The sequence below is a fragment of the Hypanus sabinus genome, chromosome 25, assembly GCF_030144855.1.
Source record: "Hypanus sabinus isolate sHypSab1 chromosome 25, sHypSab1.hap1, whole genome shotgun sequence".
NCBI classification, from domain to species: Eukaryota; Metazoa; Chordata; class Chondrichthyes; order Myliobatiformes; family Dasyatidae; genus Hypanus; species Hypanus sabinus.
In genome coordinates, this window is record NC_082730.1 from 45999606 (window position 1) to 46022731 (window position 23126).

At 48.6% G+C, this 23126-nt stretch overlaps 1 protein-coding gene across 14 annotated transcripts in view; it reads right to left on the bottom strand.

The window, feature by feature from the left end:
- The window catches only part of LOC132381212 (potassium voltage-gated channel subfamily A member 2-like), a 76281-nt gene that overhangs the window by 43348 nt on the left and 9807 nt on the right, over positions 1-23126 (bottom strand). The window contains exon 1 of one of the 14 annotated variants that reach the window (XM_059950536.1): positions 10216-10281. The exons of the other annotated variants lie outside the window; for them this stretch is intronic. The gene's annotated coding sequence lies outside the window, so the exon portion shown is untranslated. Of the gene's footprint in view, positions 1-10215; positions 10282-23126 lie in introns of those variants that run through there. 14 annotated transcript variants of the gene reach the window in all.

The following is a 23126-nucleotide window of genomic DNA, read 5'->3' on the forward strand; positions in this document are numbered from 1 at the left end:
TCATTTTTACATCTTTCAATTATATGAACGGTCTGTTTTTTATTTAGAGATTGAGTATGGAATAGGCCCTTCGAGTCACACCACCCAGCAATCTCTGTCTACTCCAATTTAACCCTAACCTAACCACAGTCCAATTTGCAATGGCCAATTAACCTGCTCAGCTTGTCTTTGGAGTGTGGGAGCAAACCGGATCACCCGGAGAAAACCCACACACTCCAAGGGAAGAATGTACAGAGACTCCTTACAGAAGATGCTGGGATTGAACTCTGATTCGACACCCTAAGCTGTAACAGTGTTATGCTAACTGCTACATTACCCTGGTGCCCAATCACAATAGCGTATTTAACCCTACAGTTAACCCAATGCAGATAACACTATGCAATTCCACAGATAAGTAGAATTAATGATAGCAGTGTACACTTCACCCATGCCAACTGTGCTGCCTATCTGTATTTATCTTAATGTCAACGTTAAGCCTTATCCCTCTAGGCTACGGGTTCACAACCTTTTTTATGCTATGGACCCATACCACTAACTGAGGGGTCCTTGGATCCCAGACTGGGAAACCTTGCTCTTTCATTTCTAAATAATTACCTCTCCAAATGCCTTTTAAATGTGTGATGGTAGCTACCTCCACCACCTCCTCTGGCAGTTGTTCAGATATTAGAACATAGAACATAGAATATAGATATCTACAGCACATTACAGGCCCTTCGGCCCACAATGTTATGCCGACCATGTAACCTATTCTAGAAACTGTCTAGAATTACCCTAGCGCATAGCCCCCTATTTTTCTAAGCTCTCCTCTCACCTTCAACCTGTGCTTTCTCAAAGTAAATTTAATATCACAGCACGTATCTGTCACCATATGCTACCCTGAGATTCATTCTTGCAGGCATTCACAGTAGAACAAATAAATGCAATAGAATCAATGAAAAACTACAAAAATAAACTTACAAACATCTGCAGAGTTTTCTCTTGCTTGTGATTGGATTACAAATAAGCAATATGCAAAAGAAGACACAGTGTGCAAATACAAAAACAATAGTAAATAAATTATGCTGAGAACATGAGTTATACAAGTCTAGTTCTAGACTACCATGATCTGGGAAAAATATTCTGTCCCGTTTACACTCAGTGGCCACTTTATTAGGTACATCTGCAAGTTAATACAAATATCTAATCAGCCAATCATGTGGGAGCAACTCAATGCATAAACGTATGCAGACGTGGTCAGGAGGTTCAGTTGTAGTTCAGCCCAAACATCAGGGTGGGGAAGGAATGTGATCTAAGTGACTTTGACTGTGGAATGATTGTTCTGTGGGTGTTATGCTGTACATGCATGTATACTCTTTACCTTTTCAACCTCCTTAATGACACCTAGGTTCCACCAAGAATAAACCAGCCTATCCATTCGCTCAGTGTAACTGTGAGTAACTTTGTATCTAATAAAGTAGCCACTGATTGTATGTTCATGGGCTTCTGCTGCTATAGCTTATCAACTTCAAGGTTCTATGTGTTATGCATTCAGATATGCTTTTCGGCATACCACTGTTATACTGTGTGGTTATTTGAGTTGCTGTTGCCTTCCTGTCAGTTTGAATCAGTCTGGCCATTCTCCTCTGACCTCTCTCATTAACAAGCTCATAGAACTGCCACGCACTGGATGTGTTTGAGTGTTTTGCTCCATTCTCTGTAAACTCCAGAGACTGTTGTACATGAACTGATTTTCTGAGAAATTTGAACTATGTCATGTGGCACTAACTATTACCCCTGAGTCAAAGTTACTTGGATCTCACTATTTATCCAATTTCTTCCCCATTCACCAATTGAACCTCTTTGCTATGTCCGTCTGCTTTTATCTGCTGAGTTGCTGACATATGATTGGCTTATTAGATATCTGCATTAACAAGCAGGTGTACCTAAGAAAATGGTCACTGAGTTATCTAAGGTTATCGTCAAATAACCTTCTTTACAGATTAAAGATGAAAAAGATTCGCTTTATTTGTCATGTACATTGGAACATGCCGTGAAGTACGTTGTTTTGTATCAACAACTAACACAGACTGAGGGTGTGCTGGGTCAGCCTGCAAGTGTTGCCATACTTCCAGTGGCAGTAAGCATGCCCACAACTCACTAACCCTAACACAAACACCTCTGGAATGTGGGAGAAAGGGGAGACCCAGTCAAGGGGAGAACGTACAAACTCCTTACAGCCAGTGGCAGGAATCCAACACCAATCAGGGATTGCTTGCACTGTAATGCAATTGCACTAGCTGCTATGCTACTATGCCATGCGGCTCCAGCAGTTTCCATGTTGGTTAACCACAGAATCAACCTGTGCAGCAGCTTTGAGTGTCAGACTTTGTTCAGGAATGTAATATACAATATGGCATTAAACTCTGTATGCTCCATATTCCCACTCTCTCACACTCTCCGCTCCCATAAAGTCATAGCACAGCTCAGTGCAGACCCTTCGCCCCATCTAGTGCTGAACTTTTATTCTGCCTAGTCCCATTGACCTGCACCTGGACAATAGCCCTCCACACCCCTCTTGTCCATGTGCTTCTCCAAACATCTCTTAAATGTTGCAATTGAATCTGCATCCACCACTCGCTTTGGCAGCTCATTTCACACTTGCATCTCCTTCTGAGTGAAGAAGTTCCCCCTCAAGATCCCCTAAATATTTCACCTTTCACCCTTAACTTATGACCTCTAGTTCCACTCTCATCCAAGATGATTACGACTGTTTAAAATGTCCTTTGAGATTTTAAATGCATGACCATTTTTTTCATCTGAACTGTCCTACAATTGTCATGTTAAAGAACCTCAACCTGAAACACCGACTGTTTATTTCCTCCATAGACGCTGACTGACCTTCTGAGTTCCACCAGCATTTTGTCTGTTGCTCTAGATTTCAAGCATCTGCAGAATAATTGTTTGTTATTATTTAGGAGTAGACACTGGTTGCTATTGTGACCTCTGCTTGTCTAAAGAAGGTATCATCCATTAAAATTCAAGATTGTCAATGTCATTACCAGTACACAATTAATTGTTACTCCGTATCTGATAAAGCACAAAAAATGCAATAGGATAAAGAGCACATACTAAAAAAAGGACAATAAATATAAATAGATAAGATACCTTGTATACATAGATTGATTGTATGGCCATGAAGCAACGCTGGGTGCTGGAGTGTCTAGGTAACTGACAGGAAATTATAAAGTTGTGGTGATTTGGGGTGTGGAGGGGTGGGTTAGTGGGCGGAGGTGTTGATCAGCCTCACTACTTGGGGTAAGTGTTTTAAAACTGGGGGTCATGGTGTGAATGCTGCTTAGCCTCTTCCTTGATGGGAGTGGAACAAACAGTCCACGAGCAAGGAAGGTGGGAGCCAGTGATTTCCTACAATTATTTTATTCTTGAGCAGCATCTGTGAGCGCATTCCCTGGTTCAGCTGGAAGCTGCTTCCAATCTTCCTTTAGTGGAACATATCTCAGTGGACTAATTCTTACTTCCTTCTTTTCCTCATTCACTACTACGAGTTCATCCTTCTGTTTCACAGAACAGTAAATACAGAGGTTTCAGCCCACAATGATGTGCTGTCCCTTTAATCTACTCTATCAATCTAACCCTTCCTTCCGACATTGCCTTCAATTTTTCTTTCATCCATGCACCTATTTAAGAGTTTCTTAGATGTCCCTAATGTATATGCATCTACCACCAGGATGTTCCCTCACCCACCACTCTATGTGTAAATGACATCCCCTTTTATACTTTCCACCAATCAACCTAAAATTATCCATCCCTTACATCACCTGGGAAAAATTTTCTGGTTGTCCACTCTACCTATGCCTCATTTTATCTTATATACCTCTATCAAGTTGCCTCTCATCCTTCCCCAAAAAGAAAAGCCCTAGAATGCTCAACCTGTCCCCATAAGACACGCTTTCTAATCCAGGCAGCATCTTAGTAAGTCTTCCCTGCACTCCATCAACAGCTTCCGTGTCTTTCTGAAAATGAGATGACAAGAACTGAATGCAATATGCAGCTTCATTCCACCTGCATCATTCCACCTAGACAACACAAACACCTATGTCAGGTTGCTGTTGATCGACTATAGCTCAGCATCATTCCCACACTCATGATTGAAAAGTTGCAGAATGCAAGACAGCAGCTATACTTTGTTAGGAATTTGAAGCGATTTGGCATGTCAACAAATACACATCAAAAACTTATACATTTGTACCGTGGAGAGCATTCTGACAGGCTGCATCACTGTCTGGTATGGAGGGGCTAATGTACAGGACTGAAAGAAGCTACAAAAGGTTGTAAATCTAGTCAGCTCCATCTTGGGCACTAGCCTAAAAAGTACCCAGGACATCTTCAAGGAGAGGTGTCTCAGAAAGGTAGTGTCCATTATTAAGGACCTCCAGCACCCAGCACATGCCCTTTTCTCACTGTTACCATCAGGTAGGAGATTCAGAAGCCTGAAGGCACACACTCAGTGATTCAAGAACAGCTTCTTCCCCTCTGCAATCCGTTTCCTAAATGGATATTGAAGCTTTGGACACTACCTCACTTTTTTTTTAATATACAGTATTTCTGCTTTTGCACTTTTTAAATTATCTATTCAATATACGTAATTGATTTACTTGTTAATTTATTCATTTTGTTTTACTTATTATTTTTTTCTTCCTCTGCTAGATTATGTATTGCATTTAACTGTTGTTGCTAAGTTAACAAATTTCACGTCACATGCCGGTGATAATAAACCTGATTCTGATTCTGCATCATTCCACCTATGCATTCCATAACATGCAGCATCATTCCACCTGCATCGAAATGAGACAAGAACTTGAACACAATATAGTTTCATTCCACCTGCATCATTCCACCTATGCATTCTACAACATGCATCATTCCACCTATGCATTCCACAACATGATTTCACACCATGCAGCATCATTCCACCTATGCATTCCACACCATGCAGCATCATTCCACCTATGCATTCCACAATATGCAGCTTCATTCCACCTGCATCATTTTGCAAATGGTACAGGCAATTATTCTGTGATCAAAACAGAAGATAACAAAAATACTCAACATGTCAGGTTGTATCTGTGGGAAAAGAAATACAATCAAAGATTTGGGTTGAAGTCCTTCATGAATTAACATACAGAACTTTGGTGCCCAGAGGCCAGGAAAAAGTTTACCAGGAGCTCAAGGAAAGACAGTACTCATAACGAAGGATCGTCACAAAGGAGCAACACCATCAAACTACCGGCCTATAACCTGCTGTCAACAACATGAAAGCTCCTGTCAGGCACCATAGCCACCAAGCTGAAGGAACATGTGTGCAAATTCCTGAACCAGACTCGGAGAGGGATTGGTCATGGAAACGGAGGCTCCAACTACTGATAGACAAAGCAGTCATGTGAGACCAGGCAAACCAACAACAATCTCCCACTCAATGTCAGCAAAGCTAAAGAGCTGATTATTGACTACAGGAGGAAGGAACCTGAGGTCCATGAGTCACAACTCATGAGGAGTTCAGAGGTGGACAAGGTCTGTAGCTTTAAATTCCTTTAAGTTACAATATCAGATGATCTGTCTTGGCATAAAAGCATCTCTACTTTTTTTTAAGGTCTGCACAGCTTTGTTATGTATGTAATCTGAAACTTTGACAAGCTTTTAAAGATGTATAGTGGAGAGTCTTCTAACTGGTTGGATTATGGCCTGCAATGGAAACACTAATACCCAGGAATGGAAAAATTTACAGAAAATGGTGGATACAAATTCCTAAAATTTAAAAGCGTATGGTGCAAATCATCTCCATTATGGAACAATAATCATTTTCTATCTGGGGGAAACCTTTCACTAACAGAACTTGGGAGAATAGAGGAATTACTACTCTTCAAGATATTAATGGGCTTAGCTATCCTTAGCTTTCAAGAACTGGTATCTCGATATGATATTGATAAACGTTCGCTTTTCTTCTACTTTAGAGTAAGATCAGCTTGTAAAGCCTCGGGGTTCCCTGGGGGTCAGATTTAAAGGACCATCCCATTTTAAGATGGATACAGAGTGTTCCAGGACAGACAGTGTCATATATCTATGATAAATTAAACTCCCAAAAATAAATGTCCACATCAGGAATGAAAGCCTGGGATAGGGACATATCTGAATTGGGACAAGACTCAGACTGGGATGCGATTTGGGATAATGCTGCCCGTGCTTCAAAAAACCCAAATCATCGGTATATACACTTGAAATTTTGCCATAGAGCATATCTAACACCGAGAATTAGACATCCTGACCCATATTGCTCATTTTGCCCCCACAGAACAGTTGGCTCTTTTATACATGTTTTATCGGAATGTCCAGGGGTTTTTGGTTTGTGCGGGAAGGTTATCAGTGTTCTTACAGAACTAATGGGGGTACAATTATCAATGGACCCCGCTGTACATCTTCTAAATGATGAATCCCACCTTTCCCTTATGGAAAAAAAACACACAAAGTCTGGCTGGCAGGCCTGACTGCAGCTAAGAAGATTGTCGTCCAGCGTTGGAAACCTCCTCATGAAGTTTCAAGTACTCACTGGCTTCGGAGCTTTTTGGACATTTCTTACCTGGAATTATCATCAGCAAGAGTAAATGATGCACGACCAAACACAATCTTAATGTGGACAAATTTGATGTCTAACTTAAAAGATCTTCTGTTAAAATAGGAATGTTCTGTCTGTGTATCCACTACTATTCAGCTGGTTGGTGGAAGGGAGGCCACAAGAAAACAGGTTCCATCATCAAGGGCCCCCGACATCAGGAGAGGGAGAAGGCGCCAGGAGGAATAGAAAGGAGGGTAGGTGAAGGAGGGGTCATTAAGGAATAGTGTAGAGGAGTGAAAGGAGAGTTAATGGGAAAGAAAAGGAAAGGTAACTAGGGGACAGAGATGGAGAGAGGAATAGGCGATGCAGAGGAGAAAAAAGAGACAAAAAAAAGAAGGTAAAAGAGTGTTATGAGGAATTTAAATTTGGTTGATCATCAGCAGTTTGGAAAAATAAGAGCAAAACAGATATTGGGTATTTTAGGAACAGCTTCTGTGCCTCTGCGATTAGATTTCAGAATGGACCATGAACACCACTTGGCCTCTGCTCCCTTTTACACTACTACTTTTCTTTTGCAGCGACACACACAAAATGCTGGAGGGACTCAGCAGATCAGGTAACATCTGTGGAAATGAATAAACAATCAAATTTTCATGCTGAGACCTTTCATCAGGACTTTTTCAGCTTAGTTTTGGACTGAAACAGCAACTGTTTATTCATTTCTATAGATGCTACCTGAACTGCAGAGTTCCTCCAGAGATTTGTGTGTGTTGCTCTAGATTTACAGCATTTGCAGAAACTCTTGTGTTTATTCTTTACTTTTCATTCCTTATTGTAACTTCCGGTATTTTTTTTAATGTACTTTACTGTACTGCTGCCACACAACAACAAGTGTCACAACATCCGCACTGTGGCCAATTTATTCGGTATCTCCTGTATCTAATAAAGTAACCATTGACGTATGTTCTTCGTCTTCTGCTGCTGTGGCCTATCCACTTCAAGGTTCAATATATTCTGCATTCAGTGAAGCTCTTCTGTACACCACTGTTGTAACACGTGGTTAATTGAGTTACTGTTACCTTCCTGACACCTTGAACATGTCTGGCCATTCTCCTCTAAACTCTCTCATTAAAAAGGTGTTTTCACCCACAGAACTGCTGCTCACTGGATGAATTTTCTTTGTTTTTTGCACCAATCTCTGTAAATTCTAGAACACATGAAAATCCCAGGAGATCAGCAGTTTCTGAGATACTCAAATCACCCCGTCGGGCACCAACAATCATTCCACAGTCAAAGTCACATAGATCACATTTGTTCCCCACTCTGATTTTGGTTCTGAACAACTAATGAATCTCTTGACTGTGTCTGTATGGTTTTATGCATTGAGTTGCTGCTACATGATTGGCTAATTAGGTATCTGCATTAACAAGCAGGTGTACAGGATGTACCTAATAAAGTGGCCACTGGGTAATAATAAACCTGATTCTGATTCTGGTCCACTGGACAAGTGAAGAAATGGTCTGACATTAACTATACTCACAGAAGCATACCTTAACAACAAAGTGCTATGCTTCTCCATCGTCACCAGCTGACTGACCGGCTTGGAGAGACAGGGATGACAAACAGGTGGATGAGAAAAGCCAGGCATCGAGAGCAGTGAATAAAGGAGAAAGGGAAAATGATCTGGAGGATGAAAGGTCAATGAAGATTAAAGAGGTGACTTGATAGAGGAAGAGACGTTTCCCCAGGGTGGCAACGACTAACATGAGGAAGAATCATTTTAAGGTGATTGGAGGAAAGTATAGAGGGGGTTATGGCAGATGAAAGTTTTCTCCACACAGAGCGTGGTGGGTGCGTGTAATGCACTGCCAGGGGTCGCGGTAAAGGCAAATGCATTAGAGACGCTTGGATAGGATGATGGGTGACAGAAAAATGGAGGGCTGTATGGGAGGGGAGGGTTAGATTGATCTTGGAGTAGTTTAAAATGTTTGCACAACAATGTGAGCTGAAATGCCTGTGTTCAAAAGGAACAGGGAATAGAAAGGGGGATGATTGAAGTAGAGAAGTCCAGTATCCAGGAAAGTTGGTTGGGAGAGGGAAGGGATTTGTGGGTGAAGGGGTGAGGAATGGAGGTGGGGTGAAGGGAAGCACTGAGAAAAAACTGAAAGAGAAAGAATGGGACAGGGAAAAAAGTGGCAGACAGAGCAGGATGGGTGAAAGGCAGTCAGCAGTGAGAAGCAAGTAAGGACATGAAGAGAACAAAAGTAAAATTTACAAAATTTCTCAAGTCATAAATGTGGACACATGCTCTTTGCTCTACTGTGTCAAAAGCAATCATCATGAACCCCTTTGTACCTTTAACAGTTTATTCCCTCTCATCCCCATCCACATTCCATCACTCACCCACACTGAATCTTAACAAATAAAGATTAGCTTTGTTTGTCACGTGTACATTGAAACACAGTGAGATGTGTCATTTACATCAACAGCCATCAGCCTGTGGATGTGAAGGGGGCTCACGGCAACATAGCATGCCGACTAATCCAGAATGTGAGAGGAGACCAGAGAAATCCACATAGAAGGTGCAAAGTCCTTACAGACAGAAGCAGGAACTGAACTGCGGCTGTTGACCCCTGGCACTGTAAATAGTTGCGCTAAGCGCTTTGCCTAATTGTAACTGGAAGGCAGAGTGAGAAACAGAATCACCACTGGTAAACTTGCCATTCATTATGCAACACAAATCTTTTCTGATTCAGACAGCAAGGGGTTCCATGACAGACAGCTCATTTCTAGATCGAAGTTTATAGAGGTCAATTAAACTTCAAGCAGCACATCTTTGCGAAGGGGCAGGAAACCGGAGACTGCAGGGACAGTGATGCACCATCAATAACTCACACTGAGATGTAAGGCGAGATATCGGCTTTTATTGACTGGAAGAAGGAACCAGGAGTGAGTGTCCATCATACTACATCCTGGAGACTGAGGCCGAGCGTCAGGCCTCAGATCGCCTTTATACAGGGGCCTGTGGGAGGAGCCACAGGAGCAGTCAGCAGGGGGCGTGTCCAGACAGGCACATAGTTCACCACAGACAGCATACCTGCTCCACACAGACAGAACCTGAGGTCAGAATTGAATCCAGATCTCTGGATCTGCAAGGCTCTGGTGTGACCTCACCTCAGCTCTGAACCGATTCCACAACCTGTGGAGTCACTCAGACTTGAATTATTCATTTGAAATAGACCCGGCCCCTTGAGCTGTGATGCCCCAGCCCCTGGCAACCCGTCAATTCAGCCCCAGCTGATCACAGGACAATTTACAATGACTAATTCGCCTACTAACGCTTTAGACTGTGGGAGAAACTGGAACACCTGGGGAAACCAAAGCACTTCACGGGGAGGATGTATAGAAACTCCTTACAGAGGACGAGAGAATTGAACTCTGACACTATGAGTTCCATATCATTCATTTATTTGCACAATTGGTCTTTGCCATATCGTTTGTCAGCCCTCGGTTGTGTGTAGTTTTTCATTGACCCTATTGCATTTCTCTATTCTACTGTGAATTCCTACAAGAAAATTAATCTTGGGGTAGTTTGATAACAAACTTACTTTGAACTACCAGTTGTGCCTGGTGTGGTTTATGTATATCGAAACGTTCCAAGGCACTTCTTACTGCTGAGTCACGAAATGCTTGGCTGGGTAACAAAAAAAAAGCCTTTAAAAAATGTTGCAAATACTGATACAAGACGGAATTCCAGGAGTTACAGCTTTGACAGGTGAAGGCATCATGCCAGCTGTCGCATAATGAATGAACGTTCAAGGAGATTCAAGTCATCAGAGGATATAGCATAGAAACAGGTCCTTCAGCCCATTGAGGGCTAAACCACCCACTTCCACTAATCCTACATCAATTGTTTTTTTAATACACTGGACATACTCATCGAGCCACCCTTCCGCTTTCTAGTTTCTATCACCCCCACTTAGTGGCATTAATCTGCCAACCTGCCAGTCTTCAGGAAGTCAGGATGGTACCCAGATTAGAGAGCATGTTACGCAAGCTAGGATTTTTCTCTCTGGAGCTAAGGAAGGTGAGAGGTGGGCAAGATGATGGACTGAGCAGACAGTGCCTTTTTCCTGGGGTAGAAATGGTTAATACGAGAGGGCATAATTTTAAGGTGATTGCAGGAAAGTTTAGGGGTGATGTCAGACACAGGCTTCTTTATGCAGAGAATGGTGGGTGCTTGGAATGCACTGCCAGGGTGGTGAGAGAGGCAGATGCATGAGGCATTTAGGAGACTCTTAGATAGGCACATGGATGAGAGAAAAACGGAGGGCCGTGTGGGAAGGAAGGGTTAGATTGATCTTCATAAATTAAAAGGTCAGCACTACATCAGTATGTTAGCTGTAATGTTCTCCAAAACCAGAGCACCCAGAGGGAATCAACGATGTGAACATGCAAACTCCACATGGAGAGCAGCCGAGAGTGGGAGCAGACCTGGTTCCCTTGAGCTGTGAAGCAGCAGGTCTGCTAGGAGTGACACCGGGAGACATTCAGTGGCCAAAGTGCAAGGTTAAGGGGCATTGGGTCAGAGAGCACTATTGAACTGAATTGAATTCTGTTTCGACTGCACAGAAACAGACCCTTTCGCCCATCTAGTCTGTGTCAACATATTACTTTGCCTAGTTCCACCATCCTACATGTAGAATACAAGTCCTCCATACCCCTCCCCTCTGTGTTCTTATCCAAATTTCTCTTAAATGTTGAAATTGAACCACATCTACCATTTCTGTTTGAAGCTCATTCCACCCCTGAGTTCCCCTTAAATATTTCACCTTTCGTCCTTAATTTCTGACCACTAGTTGTAGTCTCACTCAACCTGTGGAAAAAGCCCACTTGCATTAACCCTATCCATATACGTACCTCAATTTTGTATCCCTGTATCAAAACTTCCCTCATTCTCCTACAGTTCAGGGCATAAAATCCTAATTTATTTCAAGATTCAAGATTATTTACTGTCTTCTCAATTACAGAAGTGTTAAGAGAACAAAATAGTTCTTATTCCGTATCCAAAGCAGTGCAAAAAACATCAAAATAAGATAAAGAAAATAATATAATAAAAATAACTATAAATCCATCAGATAGCTCACATACATGGAGTAACTGTATGCCTATGAAGTGGGATTAGGCACAGGAGTGTCTGTACGTAACGTGGTGGTTGGGCTGTGGAGGGGTGAAGTAGTGGGCTGAGGTGTTCATTAGCCATACTGCTTGTGGAAAGTAACTGTTTTTGTGTCTGGTAGTATATTTTTCCATATCATAATAAAAACTATTCATAATAAAAAGCATTTACAAGAATAAACAATACAAAGCCTTTTCATTCTTACATCCACAGTCAATGTGTTAGGTAATTTTCTATGAAACTCCTTAAGACAATAGGACTGTTGCCACTCATGTGGCTTGGGGGTGGGGGATATGTACACTACTACAATAATTGAGAACTTCCTCACCCAACCTGGCCCCTCCCTGTCCAATGGCGGGAAAACCTTTATACTGTGGTCCTTCCCCACCTAACCCTCGCGGTAGCTGCACCAGTCGTCACCACATCTACTCAGCACCTACTCCTGCAGCCTGGAATGTACCAGCTGGCATTGACCAGGACCTGGTTGGTAGTTGGGACACAGACACCAGGGTGCTCATGAAGAATGCAAAGAGGGAAACTGGGACTGTTATCTGTTAAGGGCTGTATTGGAATGGGGTCACAGCAACAGGTTTGGTGGTGATGGTGTGGAGGTAGACTGTCTGAGTAAACAATAAAAAGGCTTCAACTATCTGTTTCATCTGCTGCTCCTGACGTCTACATTGGTGACACACAATGTAAATTTAGGGGCAGCTTTGTCAAGTACTTCTGCTCCATCCACCTAAAGCGGAATTTCTCAGTGGCCAAGCATTTTAACTATCCCCACTCCTATTCCGACATGTCGGTCCACAGCCTCTTCTTCTGCCATAATGAGGACTTCCTCAGGGTTGAGGAGTAACACCTCATATTCCATCTGGGTAGGCTCCAACTTGATGGCAGGAATATTTTTCTCTTTTTTTTCCTTTTCCCATCCCACTTCCATTCCCCACTCTGGCCTCTTATCTCTTCTCCTCACCTGCCTATCACCTACCCCTGGTGGCCTTCCTCCTATACCCCCCTTTCTCTCACGGCCCACTCTCCTCTCCTATCAGATTCCTTCTTCTCCAGCCCCTTACCTTTCCCACCCACAGGCTTCACCTATCAGCTTCTAGCTTGCCCTTCTTTCCCTCCCCCCACCTTTTTATTCTGGCATCTTCCTTCTTCCTTTCCAGTCCCGATGAAGGATCTCGGCCCAAAACATTGACTGTTTATTGATTTTCATAGATGCTGCCTGACCTGCTGAATTCCTCCAGCATTTTAGACCGTAAGATATAGGCGCAGAATAAGGCCATCTGGCCCATTGAGTCTGCTCCACCATTCAATCATGGCTGATCCTTTTTTACCTCCTCCTCAACCCCAGTTCCTGGTCTTCTCCCCGTAACCTTTGATGCCATGTCCAATCAAGAACCTATCAATCTCTGCCTTAAATACACCCAACGACCTGGTCTCCACAGCAGCACATGGCAACAAATTCCACAAATCAACCACCCTTTGGCTAAAGAAATATCTTCAGGTCTGTTTGGAATGGATGCCACTCTACCTTGAGGCTGTGCCCTCTTGTTCTCGACTCTCCCACCATGGGAAACATCCTTTCCACATCTACTCTGTCTAGGTCTTTCAACATTCGAAAGTTTTCAATGAGATCCCCCCTCATCCTTCTAAATTCCAGCAAGTACAGACGCAGAGCCATCAAATGTTCCTTGTATGATAACCCTTTCACTCCTGGAGTCATCCTTGTGAACCTCCTCTGGAACCTCTCCAATGCCAGTACATCTTTTGTTAGATAAGGAGCCCAAAACTATACACTCAAGATGAGGCCTCACCAGTGCCTTATAAAGCCTCAGCATCACATCCCTGCTCTTGTATTCTAGACCTCTTGAAATGGATGTTAATATTGCATTTGCCTTCCTCACCACTGGCTCAACCTGCAAGTTAAATTTTAGGGAGTTCTGCACAAGGACTCCCAAGTGCCTTTACATCCCATATTTTTGGATTTTCTCCACATTACGAAAATATTCCATACATTTATTTCTACTACCAAAGTGCATGACCATGCATTTTCCAACATTATAAATCATTTGCCACTTCCTTGCCCATTTCCCTAATCTAAGTCATTCTGCATCCTACCTGTTCCTCAACACTACCTGCCCTCCACTAATCTTTGTGTCATCTGCAAAACTGACAACAAAGCCATTTATTCCATCACGTAAATCATTTACATACAGCATAAAAAGTAGTGGTCCCAATATTGACGACCCCTGCAGGACACCACTATTCACTGGCAGCCAACCAGAAAAGGATCCTTTCATTCCCACTTGCTGCCTTCTTCCAATCAGCCAATGCTCTAACCATCTTATTAACTTTCCTGTAATACCACAGACTCAACTTGGTAAGCAGCCTCATGTGTAGCACCTGGTCAAAGGCCTTCTGAAAGTCCAAATATACAACATCCACTGCATCCCCTTTATCGATCCTACTTGTAATCTCCTCAAAGAATTCCAACAGGTTCGTCAGGCAGGATTTTCCCTGAAGGAAACCATGCTGACTTTGTATTATCTTGTCCTGTATCACCAAGTACTCCATCACTTCATCCTTAACAATTGACTCTAACATCTTCCCAACCACTGAGGTCAGGCTAACTGGTCTATAATTTCCTTTCTGCTGCCTTCCTCCTTTCTTAAAGAGTGGAGTGACATTTGCAATTTTCCAGTCCTCTGGCACCATGCCAGAGTCCAAAGCTGTTTTTGAAAGATCATTGCTAATGCCACCACAATCTCTACTGCTACCTTTTTTTGTGTGTGCTTTTCAACTATCTAGTTCAGATTGGAGAGAGAGAATGGAATTGATAGGTGGTGAACTGAATTTGTATCAGGATTAAACAGGATGATTTTAAATTGCACAAAGATTAAGGTGGAAGAAATTTTAGAGGCAGGTAGAAAGGTCCAGACAAGCAGTGAATAGTGTGGCACAAACAAAATGCTGAAGGAACTCAGCAGGTCAAGCAGCATCTACAGTATGGAGGAAATAGAGAGCTGATGTTTTGGGCCAAGACCCTGCATCAAGACTGAAAATGAACAGGGGAGAAGTGAGAATAAGGGGAGGAGGTGAGAGGTGATATGTGAGACCAGGTGAGAGAGATGGTGGGTGGATGGGGGAGGGCAGAATCAGGAATAAAGTGAGAAGTTGCAGCTGATCTGTGAAGCCTGGTGGGTGATGAAGTGAGAAGTTGGGAGGTGATAACTGGAAAGGTCAGGGCTGAGGAAGAAGGAATCTGATGAGAAGAGGAGAGGGGATGAGGGGAGAAAGGGGAGGAGGGTGGTGATAGGTAGGTGAGAAGAGAAAGAGCAAACGGGGAGCCAGAATGGGGCATGGAAGAAGAGAGAACAGGCAGGGGGAAAAGTAACTGTAAGTTAGAGAAATCAATGTCCATGCTATCAGGTTGGAGATTATAGAGATGAAATATGAGGTGTTGCTCCTCCAGATTGAAAGGGTAGTGTGGGGGAAAACCCAGTCTGAGGGTAGTGTTGGGGAAAACCCAGTCTGAGGGTAGTGTGGGGGAAGCCCCCAGTCTGAGGGTAGTGTGGGGGAAAACCCAGTCTGAGGGTAGTGTGGGGAAGCCCCCAGTCTGAGGGTAGTGTGGGGGAAAACCCAGTCTGAAGGTAGTGTGGGGGAGCCCCCAGTCTGAGGGTAGTGTGGGGGAAAACCCAGTCTGAGGGTAGTGTGGGGAAGCCCCCAGTCTGAGGGTAGTGTGGGGGAAAACACAGTCTGAGGGTAGTGTGGGGGAAGCCCCCAGTCTGAGGGTAGTGTGGGGGAAAACCCAGTCTGAGGGTAGTGTGGGGAAGCCCCCAGTCTGAGGGTAGTGTGGGGGAAAACCCAGTCTGAGGGTAGTGTGGGGGAAAACCCAGTCTGAGGGTAGTGTGGGGGGAAACTCAGTCTGAGGGTAGTGTGGGGGAAAACCCAGTCTGAGGGTAGTGTGGGGGAAAACCCAGTCTGAGGGTAGTGTGGGGAAGCCCCCAGTCTGAGGGTAGTGTGGGGGAAAACCCAGTCTGAGGGTAGTGTGGGGGGAAACTCAGTCTGAGGGTAGTGTGGGGGAAAACCCAGTCTGAGGGTAGTGTGGGGGAAAACCCAGTCTGAGGGTAGTGTGGGGAAGCCCCCAGTCTGAGGGTAGTGTGGGGGAAAACCCAGTCTGAGGGTAGTGTGGGGGAAGCCCCCAGTCTGAGGGTAGTGTGGGGGAAAACCCAGTCTGAGGGTAGTGTGGGGAAGCCCCCAGTCTGAGGGTAGTGTGGGGGAAAACCCAGTCTGAGGGTAGCGTGGGGGAAAACCCAGTCTGAGGGTAGTGTGGGGGAAAACCCAGTCTGAGGGTAGTGTGGGGGAAGCCCCCAGTCTGAGGGTAGTGTGGGGGAAAACCCAGTCTGAGGGTAGTGTGGGGAAGCCCCCAGTCTGAGGGTAGTGTGGGGGAAAACCCAGTCTGAGGGTAGCGTGGGGGAAAACCCAGTCTCAGGGTAGTGTGGGGAAGCCCCCAGTCTGAGGGTAGTGTGGGGGAAAACCCAGTCTGAGGGTAGTGTGGGGGAAAACCCAGTCTGAGGGTAGTGTGGGGGAAAACCCAGTCTGAGGGTAGTGTGGGGAAGCCCCCAGTCTGAGGGTAGTGTGGGGGAAAACCCAGTCTGAGGGTAGTGTGGGGGAAAACCAAGTCTGAGGGTAGTGTTGGGGAAGCCCCCAGTCTGAGGGTAGTGTGGGGGAAAACCCAGGCTGAGGGTAGTGTTGGGGAAAACCCAGTCTGAGGGTAGTGTGGGGGAAAACCAAGTCTGAGGGTAGTGTGTGGGGAAGCCCCCAGTCTGAGGGTAGTGTGGGGGAAAACCCAGTCTGAGGGTAGTGTGGGGGAAAACCCAGTCTGAGGGTAGTGTGGGGAAGCCCCCAGTCTGAGGGTAGTGTGGGGGAAAACCCAGTCTGAGGGTAGTGTGGGGGAAAACCCAGTCTGAGGGTAGTGTGGGGAAGCCCCCAGTCTGAGGGTAGTGTGGGGGAAAACCCAGTCTGAGGGTAGTGTGGGGAAGCCCCCAGTCTGAGGGTAGTGTGGGTGAAAACCCAGTCTGAGGGTAGTGTGGGGAAGCCCCCAGTCTGAGGGTAGTGTGGGGGAAAACCCAGTCTGAGGGTAGTGTGGGGGGTAACCCAGTCTGAGGGTAGTGTGGGGAAAACCCAGTCTGAGGGTAGTGTGGGGGAAAACCCAGTCTGAGGGTAGTGTGGGGAAGCCCCCAGTTTGAGGGTAGTGTGGGGGAAAACCCTGTCTCAGGGTAGTATGAGGAAGCCCCCAGTCTGAGGGTAGTGTTGAGGAAGCCCCCAGTCTGAGGGTAGTGTGGGGAAGCCCCCAGTCTGAGGGTAGTGTGGGGGAAAACCCTGTCTCAGGGTAGTATGAGGAAGCCCCCAGTCTGAGGGTAGTGTGGGGGAAAACCCAGTCTGAGGGTAGTGTGGGGAAGCCCCCAGTTTGAGGGTAGTGTGGGGGAAAACCCTGTCTCAGGGTAGTATGAGGAAGCCCCCAGTCTGAGGGTAGTGTTGAGGAAGCCCCCAGTCTGAGGGTAGTGTGGGGAAGCCCCCAGTCTGAGGGTAGTGTGGGGGAAAACCCTGTCTCAGGGTAGTATGAGGAAGCCCCCAGTCTGAGGGTAGTGTGGGGGAAAACCCAGTCTGAGGGTAGTGTGGGAGAAAACCCAGTCTGAGGGTAGTGTGGGGAAGCCCCCAGTTTGAGGGTAATGTTGAGGAAGCCCCCAGTCTGAGGGTAGTGTGGGGAAGCCCCCAGTCTGAGGGTAGTGTGGGGAAGCCCCCAGTCTGAGGGTAGTGTTGGGGAAGCCCCCAGTCTGAGGGTAGTGTGGGGGAAAACCCAGTCTGAGGGTAGTGTGGGTGGGAAACCCAGTCTGAGGGTAGTGTTGAGGAAGCCCCCAGTTTGAGGGTAGCGTGGGGGAAGCCCCCAGTCTGAGGGTAGTGTGGGGGAAAACCCAGTCTGAGGGTAGCGTGGGGGAAGCCCCCAGTCTGAGGGTAGCGTGGGGGAAGCCCCCAGTCTGAGGGTAGTGTGGGGGAAAACCCAGTCTGAGGGTAGTGTGGGGGAAGCCCCCAGTCTGAGGGTAGCGTGGGGGAAGCCCCCAGTCTGAGGGTAGTGTGGTGGGAAACCCAGTCTGAGTGCAGTGTGGGGGAAGCCCCCAGTCTGAGGGTAGTGTGGGGAAAACCCAGACTGAGGGTAGTGTGGGGGGAAACCCAGTCTGAGGGTAGTGTGGGGGAAGCCCCCAGTCTGAGGGTAGTGTTGGGGAAGCCCCCAGTCTGAGGGTAGTGTGGGGGAAAACCCAGTCTGAGGGTAGTGTGGGGAAAACCCAGACTGAGGGTAGTGTGGGGAAAACCCAGTCTGAGGGTAGTGTGGGGAAGCCCCCAGTCTGAGGGTAGTGTGGGGAAGCCCCCAGTCTGAGGGTAGTGTGGGGGAAGCTCCCAGACTGAGGGTAGCGTGGGGGAAGCCCCCAGTCTGAGGGTAGTGTGGGGGAAAACCCAGTCTGAGGGTAGTGTGGGGGAGCCCCCAGTCTGAGGGTAGTGTGGGGGAAAACCCAGTCTGAGGGTAGTGTGGGGGAAAACCCAGTCTGAGGGTAGTGTGTGGGGAAGCCCCCAGTCTGAGGGTAGTGTGGGGGAAAACCCAGTCTGAGGGTAGTGTGGGGGAAAACCCAGTCTGAGGGTAGTGTGGGGAAGCCCCCAGTCTGAGGGTAGTGTGGGGGAAAACCCAGTCTGAGGGTAGTGTGGGGATGCCCCCAGTCTGAGGGTAGTGTGGGGGGAAACCCAGTCTGAGGGTAGTGTGGGGGGAAACCCAGTCTGAGGGTAGTGTGGTGGAAGCCCCCAGTCTGAGGGTAGTGTGGGGGGAAACCCAGTCTGAGGGTAGTGTGGGGAAGCCCCCAGTCTGAGGGTAGTGTGGGGGGAAACCCAGTCTGAGGGTAGTGTGGGGGGAAACCCAGTCTGAGGGTAGTGTGGTGGAAGCCCCCAGTCTGAGGGTAGTGTGGGGGAAAACCCAGTCTGAGGGTAGTGTGGGAAGCCCCCAGTCTGAGGGTAGTGTGGGAAGCCCCCAGTCTGAGGGTAGTGTGGGGGAAAACCCAGTCTGAGGGTAGTGTGGGAAGCCCCCAGTCTGAGGGTAGTGTGGGAAGCCCCCAGTCTGAGCGTAGTGTAGAGGAAGCCCCCAGTCTGAGGGTAGTGTTGAGGAAGCCCCCAGTCTGAGGGTAGTGTGGGGGGAAACCCCCAGTCTGAGGGTAGTGTTGAGGAAGCCCCCAGTCTGAGGGTAGTGTGGGGGAAAACCCAGGCTGAGGGTAGTGTGGGGGAAAACCCAGTCTGAGGGTAGTGTTGAGGAAGCCCCCAGTCTGAGGGTAGTGTGGGGGAAAACCCAGGCTGAGGGTAGTGTGGGGGAAAACCCAGTCTGAGGGTAATGTTGAGGAAGCCCCCAGTCTGAGGGTAGTGTGGGGGAAAACCCAGGCTGAGGGTAGTGTTGGGGAAGCCCCCAGTCTGAGGGTAATGTTGAGGAAGCCCCCAGTCTGAGGGTAGTGTGGGGGAAAACCCTGTCTGAGGGTAGTGTTGAGGAAGCCCCCAGTCTGAGGGTAGTGTGGGGGGAAACCCAGTCTGAGGGTAGTGTGGGGGGAAACCCAGTCTGAGGGTAGTGTGGTGGAAGCCCCCAGTCTGAGGGTAGTGTTGAGGAAGCCCCCAGTCTGAGGGTAGTGTGGGTGGGAAACCCAGTCTGAGGGTAGTGTGGTGGAAGCCCCCAGTCTGAGGGTAGTGTGGGGGAAAACCCAGTCTGAGGGTAGTGTGGGGGAAACCCAGTCTGAGGGTAGTGTGGGGGGAAACCCAGTCTGAGGGTAGTGTGGTGGAAGCCCCCAGTCTGAGGGTAGTGTTGAGGAAGCCCCCAGTCTGAGGGTAGTGTGGGGGAAAACCCAGTCTGAGGGTAGTGTGGGGGGAAACCCAGTCTGAGGGTAGTGTGGGGGGAAACCCAGTCTGAGGGTAGTGTGGTGGAAGCCCCCAGTCTGAGGGTAGTGTTGAGGAAGCCCCCAGTCTGAGGGTAGTGTTGGGGAAGCCCCCTGTCTGAGGGTAGTGTGGGGAAGCCCCCTGTCTGAGGGTAGTGTGGGGGAAAACCCAGTCTGAGGGTAGTGTAGGGAACCCCCTGTCTGAGGGTAGTGTGGGGGAAGCCCCCAGTCTGAGGGTAGTGTGGGGAGAAACCCAGTCTGAGGGTAGTGTTGGGGAAGCCCCCAGTCTGAGGGTAGTGTGGGGGAAAACCCAGTCTGAGGGTAGTGTGGGGGAAGCCCCCAGTCTGAGGGTAGTGTGGGGGAAAACCCAGTCTGAGGGTAGTGTGGGGAAGCCCCCTGTCTGAGGGTAGTGTGGGGAAGCCCCCAGTCTGAGGGTAGTGTGGGGGAAAACCCAGTCTGAGGGTAGTGTTGGGGAAGCCCCCTGTCTGAGGGTAGTGTGGGGAAGCCCCCTGTCTGAGGGTAGTGTGGGGGAAAACCCAGTCTGAGGGTAGTGTTGGGGAAGCCCCCTGTCTGAGGGTAGTGTGGGGAAGCCCCCTGTCTGAGGGTAGTGTGGGGGAAAACCCAGTCTGAGGGTAGTGTTGGGGAAAACCCAGTCTGAGGGTAGTGTTGGGGAAGCCCCCTGTCTGAGGGTAGTGTGGGTGGGAAACCCAGTCTGAGGGTAGTATGGGGGAAAACCCAGTCTGAGGGTAGTGTGGGGGGAAACCCAGTCTGAGGGTAGTGTGGGGGGAAAACCCAGTCTGAGGGTAGTGTTGGGGAAAACCCAGTCTGAGGGTAGTGTTGAGGAAGCCCCCAGTCTGAGGGTAGTGTGGGGGGGAAACCCAGTCTGAGGGTAGTGTGGGGGAAGCCCACAGTCTGAGGGTAGTGTTGAGGAAGCCCCCAGTCTGAGGGTATTGTGGGGGAAAACCCAGGCTGAGGGTAGTGTGGGGGAAAACCCAGTCTGAGGGTAATGTTGAGGAAGCCCCCAGTCTGAGGGTAGTGTGGGGGAAAACCCTGTCTGAGGGTAGTATGGGGAAGCCCCCAGTCTGAGGGTAGTGTGGGTGGGAAACCCAGTCTGAGGGTAGTGTGGGGGGAAACCCAGTCTGAGGGTAGTGTGGGGGAAAACCCAGTCTGAGGGTAGTGTGGGGGAAAACCCAGTCTGAGGGTAGTGTGGGGGAAACCCAGTCTGAGGGTAGTGTTGAGGAAGCCCCCAGTCTGAGGGTAGTGTTGGGGAAGCCCCCAGTCTGAGGGTAGTGTGGGTGGGAAACCCAGTCTGAGGGTAGTGTGGGGGAAAACCCAGTCTGAGGGCAGTGTGGGGGAAAACCCAGTCTGAGGGTAGTGTGGGGAAGCCCCCAGTCTGAGGGTAGTGTTGGGGAAGCCCCCAGTCTGAGGGTAGTGTGGGGGAAAACCCAGTCTGAGGGTAGTGTGGGAAGCCCCCAGTCTGAGGGTAGTGTGGGAAGCCCCCAGTCTGAGGGTAGTGTTGAGGAAGCCCCCAGTCTGAGGGTAGTGTGGGGGAAGCCCCCAGTCTGAGGGTAGTGTTGAGGAAGCCCCCAGTCTGAGGGTAGTGTGGGGGGAAACCCCCAGTCTGAGGGTAGTGTTGAGGAAGCCCCCAGTCTGAGGGTAGTGTGGGGGAAAACCCAGGCTGAGGGTAGTGTGGGGGAAAACCCAGGCTGAGGGTAGTGTTGGGGAAGCCCCCAGTCTGAGGGTAATGTTGAGGAAGCCCCCAGTCTGAGGGTAGTGTGGGGGAAAACCCAGTCTGAGGGTAGTGTGGGGAAGCCCCCAGTCTGAGGGTAGTGTGGGTGGGAAACCCAGTCTGAGGGTAGTGTGGGGGAAGCCCCCAGTCTGAGGGTAATGTTGAGGAAGCCCCCAGTCTGAGGGTAGTGTGGGGGAAAACCCAGGCTGAGGGTAGTGTTGGGGAAGCCCCCAGTCTGAGGGTAATGTTGAGGAAGCCCCCAGTCTGAGGGTAGTGTGGGGGAAAACCCAGTCTGAGGGTAGTGTGGGGAAGCCCCCAGTCTGAGGGTAGTGTGGGTGGGAATCCCAGTCTGAGGGTAGTGTGGGGAAGCCCCCAGTCTGAGGGTAGCGTGGGTGGGAAACCCAGTCTGAGGGTAGTGTGGGGGAAAACCCACTGAGGGTAGTGTGGGGGGAAACCCAGTCTGAGGGTAATGTTGAGGAAGCCCCCAGTCTGAGGGTAGTGTGGGGAAGCCCCCAGTCTGAGGGTAGTGTGGTGGAAGCCCCCAGTCTGAGGGTAGTGTGGGGGAAGCCCCCAGTCTGAGGGTAGTGTGGGGGAAAACCCAGACTGAGGGTAGTGTGGGGAAGCCCCCAGTCTGAGGGTAGTGTTGAGGAAGCCCCCAGTCTGAGGGTAATGTGGGTGGGAAAACCCGGTCTGAGGGTAGTGTTGAGGAAGCCCCCAGTCTGAGGGTAGTGTGGGGAAGCCCCCAGTCTGAGGGTAGTGTGGGGGAAGCCCCCAGTCTGAGGGTAGTGTTGGGGAAGCCCCCAGTCTGAGGGTAGTGTGGGGGAAAACGCAGTCTGAGGGTAGTGTGGGGGAAGCCCCCAGTCTGAGGGTAGTGTGGGGGAAAACCCAGTCTGAGGGTAGTGTGGGGAGAATCCCAGTCTGAGGGTAGTGTTGGGGAAGCCCCCAGTCTGAGGGTAGTGTGGGGGAAAACGCAGTCTGAGGGTAGTGTGGGGGAAGCCCCCAGTCTGAGGGTAGTGTGGGGGAAAACCCAGTCTGAGGGTAGTGTGGGGGAAGCCCCCAGTCTGAGGGTAGTGTTGTGGAAAACCCAGTCTGAGGGTAGTGTGGGTGAAGCCCCCAGTCTGAGGGTAGTGTTGGGGAAAACCCAGTCTGAGGGTAGTATGGGGGGAAACCCAGTCTGAGGGTAGTGTGGGGAAGCCCCCAGTCTGAGGGTAGTGTGGGGGAAAACCCAGTTTGTGGGTAGTGTGGGTGGGAAACCCAGTCTGAGGGTAGTGTGGGGGAAGCCCCCAGTCTGAGGGTAGTGTGGGGGAAAACCCAGTCTGAGGGTAGTGTGGGGGAAGCCCCCAGTCTGAGGGTAGTGTGGGGGAAAACCCAGTCTGAGGGTAGTGTGGGGGAAGCCCCCAGTCTGAGGGTAGTGTTGGGGAAAACCCAGTCTGAGGGTAGTATGGGGGGAAACCCAGTCTGAGGGTAGTGGTGGGAGCCCCCAGTCTGAGGGTAGTGTTGAGGAAGCCCCCAGTCTGAGGGTAGTGTGGGAGGAAACCCAGTCTGAGGGTAGTGTGGTGGAAGCCCCCAGTCTGAGGGTAGTGTTGAGGAAGCCCCCAGTCTGAGGGTAGTGTGGGTGGGAAACCCAGTCTGAGGGTAGTGTTGGGG